At 48.7% G+C, this 10,620-nt stretch overlaps 1 non-coding gene across 1 annotated transcript; it reads right to left on the bottom strand.

Moving 5' to 3' along the window:
* Positions 1-1,163: 1,163 nt before the first annotated feature.
* Positions 1,164-1,327, bottom strand: LOC115853476 (U1 spliceosomal RNA). Its single transcript, XR_004039599.1, has one exon. It is a non-coding gene; the product is annotated as a U1 spliceosomal RNA (small nuclear RNA).
* Between the last annotated feature and the right edge of the window lie 9,293 nt (positions 1,328-10,620).

Raw genomic sequence — 10,620 nt, 5'->3', positions numbered from 1 at the left:
AGGTTCCTGGTGAATTCTGGGCTTGTCTAATGTCTTCTTGTGATTAAATTCAGGTACGCATTTTTGGCAAGAATAACACAGAAATGATGTTGTGTCCTTCCAGAGAAAAAAACTAACAGGAGATGAAATAAAATTCATATTTTATGGCAAGACAAGAAAAATTTAACTTTTCTTTCTTTGTTTGGGCCTCCTCCCTCCCCTTTAGTGTGTATTGTGCATCTGCATTGACCAGACCTCCTTAGGAGATAACATTCCTTCTTAACCTTGTAAAGAGTCAGGATGACCCATTACTTGATAACTCCTCAGGAGATAACCTGCCTTCTTCATCTTGTAAGGTGTCAGATGTCCCACTACTTACTTGGTACCTGCAGATCTGGACTGTGGAACTGTCAATACGTCATTTGACAAATTACCCTTTGTCTCAAAAACATATATAACTGTGCTTTGATCTCTAACGGGGCAGAACAGTCCTCAGAGTTTTCTAAAAGACAGTGTTCCAGGGTTATAATCCTCGGGTTGGCACCAATAAAATTTTCCATTTCTTTCTTAGGTTGACTATTGATCTATTTTTCATCGACATATACATAGATAGAGATACATACATACCTAGATAAGGGAGATTTATTACGAGGAATTGGCTTACGTGATTATGAGGGCTGAGAAGTTTCACAATCTGCCGTCTGAAAACTGGAGACCCAAGAGAGCCAGTGGTGTAATTCAGTCCAAGTCCGAAGAAGGCCTGAGTACCAAGGGAGGCAAAGATGTAAATCCCAGTCCAAGGGCAGGAGAAGATGAGATGAGATGTCCACTCAAGCGGTGAGACAGGAAAAAAGGGACTGAATTCCTCTGTCTTCTGCCCTGCTTCTATTCAGGCCCTTAACAGGTTGGGGGTTGGCAATCTACTTTAAAGAGTCCACTGTTTCAAAGGCTAATCATCCTCACAGACTCACCCAGAAACAATGGTGAATCTGGGCACTCTGTAGACAGTCAAGCTGACATCATATTAGGAGACCCATGATGTAGATATGTTTCAGCATTGGTGATATTAACTCAATCACAGGTTTCTCCACTGTGAATTTACCATTTCCCTTTCAACTTACTAAGGGTTTTGTGGCGATATAACTTTGAGTCTATGCCAATATCCTGTTTCTTTTTTTTTTTTCCAGGGAAAAGCACGAACGCAGTCCCCCACTACCACAAATTATGCGGTCGAGTTTCCCATATTTGGGGAAATCTCAGGGGTCAGCACATCCAGAGTGCAATGGATGACGCTCGTCCTGGGAAAACCACCTTTGTGATCATCGTATCTCCCCTGCCAGGTAAGTATGCAATATCTTGTTTCTCATCATATTTTTGCCTAGTAATTTTAGCATTTATTCTTACCTGTAACTATTACTACTATGATGTTTACCACATGGTAATTTTTAACATTTCTGCCAACCCATCTACGTTTATTAATTGGAATTTACTCTAAAAGAGTCTTCTGCTCACTTCTAAGTGAGAATGGGTAGGACAGGGTCTTGGCTGTTGGCTCTGTGGTTTGTGGTGATGATTCATGGTCACCTTTGTCCAGTAGAAATATTGGGAGGTGGATGGAAAGGCACCAGCCTTCTGACCGTGAAGAAAAGAATTGACAGTTTTTCATACTGTTTTCCAAATTTTATGTGATTACATTGTCATTAATTTAATAATAACACTTTCACAGTAAAATAGACCATAACATGACTGGTTATCTTCTGGGTGATTATATTCATTAAGTCAGAAAGAAAAGAGTGTGGGTAGGGTAGAAATGACGTGAAAATTTCTCATTCAATTTCCTCTGCATGTGAGAAGCAGAGAAAGGACAGACTTCTCAAGCTCAGCCTGAATGATATGATGACCTTTATGAACCCTGGTAGCTTTAGATCATCTAACAAAGCCTTTTGATGGACTTGGCTGGAGGCTCAGGAGATGCTTTTGACTCAAGAAAAATACCTTGATTTGGAAGGGGTTTTGGTTTCTAATTTTTCTTTATAGGGGCAGAAAACACAACCTTTCCTCTCCTGCAGAAAACTGCACTCTGTAGGTACAGAAATAAGGGCAGGATCTTTTATCCGATGAATTCCAACTGTTTTAAGGTTGGGAACTCACAATCCTCCCTTACAGGCAGGCACGGGATAGAGAACTATGAGTCTTTGTGTAAAAACCAAGGGAAGGAGGGCACAATTACAATAAGAAAGAACAAGTTGGCCTCTGCAGACAGGTGGGCTGATGGCTGGGACATCGGACAGTTGCAGCCCTCACTGCTAAGGTTTGCTGCCAGTGACTCATGCAAGTTCATTCCAGAGCCCTCTCTCCACTGCCCTCACTTCTCAGGGTTTGCTCTCCAAATCCCTAGACCTCCCTTATTCCAAACTAAGCCTGTAAACACACTGCCTTGCTGATCTTCAATCATTTCCTTGATCAGACTTTGACCCTGCACGAGCCTTGCATCAACAAATAACAAAGGAGTGAACATGAAATTTATACTTCACGTGTTATCCTTTTGCCATCTGACCATGAGTATTCCCAACACCAGATTCTTTTTTCAGAGCGGGTACAATGTTGAAGGAGGGAAGCGGAGGGAGGACTGAGGACTGGACTGTCCTGATGGGTCTGTCCACCCAAATACTGTTGAGTTCATCTCCTTGAATCTCTAATCCCATCTGCTTATCTCAGCTCCAGCTCCACCACTCAAGCCCAGTGAAGAGCTGGGCTCTTTCTCTCCTGGAAGACAGTCATACTGGCCAGAGAAGCCCAGCATTCACTCCAGCCCAGTGGTTCTCAACTGGGAATTCGGCTCCCCCAGAGGACATCTGGTAATGTCTGGATACATTATCAGTTGTTACAACTAAGTGCGGGGGAGGCAGGGGCAGTGACTACTGCCATCTAGTGTGTAGAGGTCGAGGACACTGCTATGCATCTTACAATGTACAGGACAGCTCCCACCACTGACAGAGAATTATCTGGTCCAAAATGTCAGTGGTGCTGAGGTTGAGAAAGCCTGCTTCCAGTCCCCCTGCAATACCTCGAATACATAACCATGCTCTAATTTTTTTAAAAAATTAATTAATTAATTATTTTTGGCTGCGTTGGGTCTTTGTTGCTGCACGGGGGCTTTCTCTAGTTGCGGCGAGCAGGGGCTACTCTTAGTTGCGGTGCGCAGGCTTCTCATTGCGGTAGCTTCTCTTGTTGCAAAGCACGGGCTCTAGGGCACAGCCTTAGTAGTTGTGGCGCATGGGCTTAGTTACTCTGCAGCACGTGGGATCTTCCCAGACCAGGGATCCAACCCATGTCCCCAGCATTGGCAGGCGGATTCCTAAGCACTGCGCCACCAGGGAAACCCCCACGCTCTTTCTTTAAAGAGCAACTTGTATCATGTCACCGCATTGCTTAAAACCTTTTAATCTTTCCCATTTTTCCTAGTATGAAGATTAAACAGAAAATCCTCAGCTCCTTGAACCTGCATGGCCTGGCAGCCACCCTCCATCTTTTCTTGTATTCTGTGCAGTAACCAGCCTAACTTTATTCCTGTTTTTCTAGAAAGCATCATACTTCCTCCTCCCTCACAGGATCTTGGCACATGTTTTTCCCTCTTATAAATCACTTTCCTCCCTCTTACCAGCCTCTCACCCTTGGGCAAACTCACTGCTGCCTTCTAATCCTTTAGGAGACCTCAGCTCACAGCTTACCCCATCAGACTCCCTCCCTGACCACCAAACTGTAAGCAGCCTGAGATGAAAGGCCACGTGGAGAGAGAAACCAGTCCATCCCATCTCTTCCAGCCATCCCAGCTCAGCCCTGCGATGGAAGTGAGGCCTGTCTTGGACACCCAGCGCCAGCTGGGCCTCCAGCTGGGCCTGTGAGTGAGCCCAGGGAGGCCAGCAACAGCACCGCCTAATCAGCCCTCACAACTGTACTAAGCCATGAATAAATGACCGCTGTTTTAAGCCACTTATGTCTCGGGTGGGTTATGTAGTGACAGACAGCAGATTCATTCTCACTGGCGTGCTTGAGCCTTGCACTAAGAGCTCCCTGATATTGTGCGGAATTTCCCCTCACCTCCTGGCTCTGTCACCCTCCACAGGGCTGTCGCTCAAGACCTGAGTTTCTGGGTCACGGTCCACTTGACAGGATGATACTCTCTCCCCAGTAGGTCAGTGAATAGAGGAGAGGAGACTGGGTCCCCTTTCCCATCTCACCACCCTGTCCCATCAGCCTCCCTAGAACTGCAGCACTGCACTGGGAGGGATATTCTAATTCAGTTAACTCAAGGGCCGGAATAAACTCAAAAGGGAATTTATTTCAGTGCAGAAGGAAATGGCTTAGGTTTTTGACAACTTGTCTTTTCCCAGATTCTAAAAGGGAAATCACTTAAAGAACTGGGCCTTTTGCAAAAAGGTCCCTTCGTGGGAACTCCCCAGGGTCCACACCATTCCTCTTGCCCCTGGTTTTTTATTGAGGGCCCTTGTTCAACTCTCACGTGAATCTCTACCCATCACCTTCAGGAGACCCGTCCTCGTAGGAAAACCTCATCCCCAGGAGGGTCTCATCACCTGCGTCAGGCTCCATTCCCCTGGCCAGTCGCCAAGTCTCAAGTCTAAATCACTCCGTTTAGAGTGACAGGGGCGTTTGCTGGGGCTCAGGTCAGTAGGGTGGGCCGTCTGAAGGAGAAAACACTTGATGCTGCTGGCTCCTGGGTCTCGTGTGAGCCTGGGTCTCCCGGACAACGGATTTTCTTCCAGAATCCCACCTGAGAGGGATTTCTTCCAGAATCCCACCTGAGAGGTTCCTGAGTGTCTGTTTCTTTAAGCCTCTGACCTGATAGAACAAGAAGGTCTATAAACCTCACCTGGCTTCTATCAGGAGGGGAGGCACAAGTTTCCAAAAGTAAATAACCACTTTTCAAGGGAACGATGCAGACTGCACTCACATCTAAGAAACCAATAATTTTCTTAGCTAGCTCACTTTTTCTCCCTTAGGAGATGTCACATACCTTTATTGGGCAGAAGAGGGTTTGATTTCTTCCTGTTCTGTCACCGACCCTCCCGAGTCAGACCCCAACAGGAGTCCTTCCACCTGGTGCCCATAGAAGGATCCCAAGTTCAGATGAGAAGCAAAGGAAAGCTTTAGTCTTTGATGAGAGAAGAGAGAAGGGAGATGCGACAGCTTACGCTCTGGCACACACTCCCCCGGAAAGCACTCGCCTGGCTGCTTTATTGGTTCCGTGAGCGGGGAGGGGGGCGGAGTTTTGGTGGGTCGGGCGCAGCTATGCTCCAGATTGCGGGGCCGGGTGCAGCATCTCTGCACACGGCCCCCTCACCGCCATCTTGAATCACGGTGATGGGTGCAGCTTCTTTGGGTGCAGGCCCGCTGGGCTCCGGTGTTGGCGCAGCCGTTTCACAGCCGGGGCTCTGTTCCGAAGGGCCAGGTGCGAGCTGGACTAAGCACAAAGGAAAAGAAAAAAGGTAAGATTTTATTTTACGACCCAGATTCTGTGTTTCCTCCCCGGGACTTGTTGATGGGCTTTGCCGGTGACACGTCCCTCCTCTGGCTTCTGTCCTGCGCCTCGTTCCTGAGGGGTGCTGAGGGGCGCAGGTTCGGCTCCTGGAGCTGTTTCCTGCTGAGTGTGGGGTCGTCAGGCCCCGGGGGGAGGAGCAGGACGTCTCCCGCCGCCTGTAGCCGTGTCTGGTGGCCTCCCGGGGCCCCAGCCCTAACTGTTGCGTCCGTGAGTGACCGCCGTCTGGAGTTTTATAGATCCGGAGGGTCATTAAGGGGCCCAGGAAAGGCCCAACCCCAGCGGCGCGAGGGTGGCCGGCGTTTCCCCGGTTCCAGAAGTGTTCACCAGGTCAGGCGGCCTGGTTTCTGCAGCCAAGCGGCCTTCCCAGTGGTCTGTGCGCGCCTCCTCCAATTAGGCCGCGTGCGTCCACGTGAAAACAGCTTCACGTGCTGCCCGGTGCACAGACCCCCGCCCCCCTCCTCCCTGGGGAAGCTAAGGATGATCCGGGGCAACTCGGTCCCCCAGGACCATACCGGTCAGTGAGTCGGCGGCCTTTTGTCACATCTGGAAGTCCGGGCCGGTCTCGCTGGCCGCTGTGACCAGGGTGGCTGTTAGCTTTTTTATGATGTCAGTGTTGTGTATGGTTCCCCCGGCCAAGGTCACTAGCTCCCCTCTGAGCACAGTTGATTCCTACAATTAGTCGTCTGCTCTTTTGAGACAGACTTTTGTTGATTTTCGGAAGAGAAGCTTTAGGTCAGAGAGGGGTTCGCACGAGTAACCAGGGGGGTCTGTTTCCCCAGGTTGTCCCTCTGGAAGTTGGGGCTCCGGGGCCCCCTTCACGCGAGTGTCGTGTCCCCGTGGAGTGACGCCCAGCGGCTTCCGGGCGGATGGGTGCGTAGCATCACCAAGTGGGGTCCGTTCCTCTAAGGAGTCGCTGGTATCGCGGGGCCGCAGCTTTTCCGGGTTTTCAGATACACCTGGTCCTGTGGCCGGAAGGGGTGGGGGGCAGGTCGGAGGGTGCGGGCAGCACCTGGTTACCACGGTGTCTCCTACCTGGAGGACACACTCGAGTCGTTCCATTTCAAGGGGGTTAAAGTGTCACTTCTCTTGGGCTTGGGGAGTGGGTTTACGGTACATGACTTCAAACACCCTTTAACTTATCCCTTGGGGATAACCACAGGCTGAGTCGAGCAGTTGGAATTAACTGAATCCAGTTTTCTTGAGTCTCCTGGCATAGCTTTGCTGAGGTTCACTTTAAGGTCTAATTAGATCTCTCTACCTTCCCTGATGATTGGGGTCGCCAGGCTGACTGCAAGGTCCATTTTATTTTATGCCCAGGGCACTTGTCATCCCTTTTGTCACTTGAGACAGGAATGCTGGGCCATTAGCACTTTGTAAGGATCCTGGGAGCCCAAACCCGGCGATTATCTCTTTTACTTTAACCACTTCGCCTGCCATTTCAGTTCTAGCGGGGAACCCTTCTACCCACCCTGAAAACATGTCCACTAGCGCCGAGAGATACCTGAAGTTGCCCTATGCTCTCGGCATGACAGTGAAGTCAGTCTGTCAGTCTTCTCCAGGATTTGTCCCTCTGGTCTGAATAGGCCTTATCTGGGGGCCTCTGGGGGTCTGGTGTTGGGGATGTTCATTGTGCAGTTGGGATGCGTCTCAACTATCAGACTAATTATACTTTTCGTGCCGGGAGTTACCATGAGGTGAACTAACCAATTATACCGGGCATCCCTCCCATAGTGAGTTCCTTGATGAGCCTCCCTTTTGACTTGACAAGCTGCTGTTTGGGGCAAAAAGTATTGCCCACATTCATTAACTACCCGTCCATGGCCTCCTAGATCTCTTTTGAAGCCCCATTTCTGGGCTTTGTGTAATTCATCCTTCGTATAGACTAGGGAGTAATAGGATGGATCTGGCCTTTTTGGTGTGAGGGTAGTTGCCAAGTTACCAGTTCTAGGGCTGCCCTTCTGAACTAAGTACTGTTCAGAAGCAAAGGACATCTTTAGTCTTTGATCAAAAAATGGAGAGGTGCAAGCTCCTGGCTAGAGTACATACTCTCTCCAAAAGGCCGTAGGCAGGGCTGCTTTATAAAGTTCTTGGGGAGGGGGTGTACCAGATTCAAGTGCCAAGCGTAGCATTTCTGCCCCGGGCCAGCCAAGCTGAGGTGTCAGCACAGCCATTTTGCACTAGGGACTCTGGTCTGAAGGGCCAGGTGCGAGGCCTCTGCGCGCCCTGTAAGCAAGTGAAACTGAAGCCCTGCAGCTCAGATTGGGACTTGAATCCAAGTGCCCAGGACTCGAACCCAGCCTAAACCCAGCTCCTTGCAGAAAGAATTCAGTGAGAGACAAAGTGGTAGGTAAGAAGTGGATTTATTTAGAGAGAAACACTCCACAGACAGAGTGTCGGACATCTCAGAAGGCGAGAGGCCCTGAAATACGGTGTGGTTAGTCTTTATGGGCTGGGTAATTTCATAGGCTAATGAGTGGGAAGATTATTCTAATTATTTTGGGGAAGGGGTGGGGATCTCCAGGCATTGGTCCACTGCCCACTTTTTAACCTTTTGTGGTTGGCCTCAGAACTGTCATAGCTCTGGTGGGTGTGTCATTTCGCATGCTAATGTATTACAGTGAACATATAATGAGGCTCAAGGTCTACTGGAAGTAGAATCTTCCGCCACTTGGACCTAGTTGGTTCTATTCAGTTTTCGTTATGTCCTGTGTCTAAGTCATTCTTTTAAAAATTGTACCCTGCCCCCTTCCCTCCTGCTTCAAAACTAGACTAAGCACAAAGGGAAAGAAAAAGTTAGGGTTTATTTTATTACTCAGATTCAATTTTTCTCCCAGGGAATTGTTAATGGGCTTTGTTGGTGACAGTTTCGTCACAGCATGGGCTGCTGAAAATGAAGGGGACTACCTTACCTTTAATCACTGTTTCCTTTGTTATCAGTGGAGATAATCCTGATAAAGAGAAAGAGACCCTATGCCTGAATGTCCAAAGAGAGAAGGTATTAATGTAATGTTTTTTGTTTTATTTTGTTGTTTTTTTACCCATAAGGTAACTCCCTATTTTTAGGGGTTTGATGTTTCTCCTGAAATGAGTGAGAGTCCTGAGTGTCCTTTATTTGCAGAAGAGAATTGGGTATTAGTTAAATGGGAAAGGAAAGGGCCTAGACATCAGTGTGCACAGAGAACCAGGTCTGGGCTCCCAGGTAACAGGCGAAGATGGCCTTGTCAATGTGGAAACAGTGTGTCTGTGCTTGTACTGTGGAGGATGAAGAGTATGGATTATAGGCCTAACCTGATTACAGATCATACTGAAATGGAGCGGGACCCTGTGGGGCCCTCCTGGGCACAAATCCTTTCTGTGACTGTGTCCCTCTTTCTTGTTTGTAGGAAATAGGCTTCTTTCAACCTCCTTGACCTTCCCTGACTTCCAAAGGGCAGATTCAGACAGTTGCTAATCAGGGAAGGGAGCGAATGCAGAAGAAAGAGGAGCAGTCAGGAAACAATAGTGCAGCCTTGGGGACAGGGTCCTGGTTCCCCCTCAAGGAATATACTGAGGCCCCCGCCCAGGTGGAGGACGGTAACTTCAGGCTGCGCACGGGATTCCTGGAGCAGTGCTGTGTTGCCTCACCACCAACCAATCAGCCACACCCCGCAGCCCTCACCCCAGATTTTGCCTGTAGAAACTTTCCCCCCCAAACCATCGGGGAGCCTGGGGTTTTAGAGCATGAGCCACCTGTCCTCCTTGTATTGGCACCTTTCCAACAAAGTTACATTTTCCTTCACCACAACCCAGCGTCAGCGGATTGGCTTTGGTTCGGTAACAACATTCTCTAGATTTAAGCAAGGTTCTTATTTATCTTCCTGTTGTTGTCTCTTAAACTTTAGCAAAGTGGTTTCCACTTTTCTGGGCAGATATTTTTAAAATTTATTTTGTTTTCAAAATCACCTTTGCTACAGGATTTTTTTTGTTTGTTTTTTTGGTTGTGTTGGGTCTTTGTTGCTGCGTGTGGGCTTTCTCTAGTTGCGGTGAGCCGGGGGCTACTCTTCACTCCGGTGCACGGGCTTCTCATCGCGGTGGCTTCTCTTTTTGCAGAGCATGGGCTCTAGGCGTGCGGGCTTCAGTAGTTGTGGCTAACGGGCTCTAGAATGCAAGCTCAGCAGTTGCGGCGCACGGGCTTAGTTGCTCCGTGGCATGTGGGATCTTCCCAGACCAGGGATTGAACCTGTGTCCCCTGCATTGGCAGGCAGATTCTTATCCACTGCACCACCAGGGAAGCCCCTGCTACAGGATTTTAAAGGACGGATGTAACTGAGTCCTCATCTACTTCCCAGCTGAAAATTGGCACTTGCCAGTCTACCTCGCCACTGCAGCCGCTGACCTTCAGCACCCCTGAAAGGAGTTCAAGGTGGAGATGAGGAATGAGGCACGCTGTGCTCTGGGAAAAACTGACAGAACAGGCCTTCAGATAGTTAGATCTTTTCAGAAGATTTTATGAGTCCAAATCCTTGCATCTTCTCATATATAGAAAAGCATTAAAATCACTAATGGTGACATCTGCTTTGACCATTGAAGAAAAAAATGCATGTGGAAGTAAAAATGGAGTAGCTGTGCCCCAAGCCATTCTCAAAGCAGTGTTGGCCGGAATGTGGGTTCCTCTGTCAAGTAACCTCCTTATCCGCACCTTTATTCCTTTTCTTGTTCAAAACTTGTTCTCAGGACTTCCCTGGTGGCACAGTGGTTAAGAATCTACCTGCCAATGCAGGGGACACGGGTTTGATCCCTGGTCTGGGAAGATCCCACATGCTGCGGAGCAACTAAGCCCGTGCGCCACAGCTACTGAGCCTGTGCTCTAGAGCCTGTGTGCCACAAGTACTGAAACCCACGCACCAAGAGCCCGTGCTCTGCAACAAGAGAAGCCACCGCAATGAGAAGCTCGCGCACCACAACAAAGAGTAGTCCCTGCTCACCGCAACTAGAGAAAGCCCGTGCGCAGCAAGGAAGACCCAACGCAGCCAAAAATAAATAAATAAGTTAAAAAAAAATTTGTCTCCTCAAGATTGAGGAGTATCAAAGAAAAGGGGGGA

This window comes from Globicephala melas, chromosome 18, assembly GCF_963455315.2.
Source record: "Globicephala melas chromosome 18, mGloMel1.2, whole genome shotgun sequence".
Taxonomy (NCBI): Eukaryota; Metazoa; Chordata; class Mammalia; order Artiodactyla; family Delphinidae; genus Globicephala; species Globicephala melas.
The sequence above is the reverse complement of the archived record's forward strand: the minus strand, read 5'-3'. Positions and strand labels throughout refer to the sequence as shown.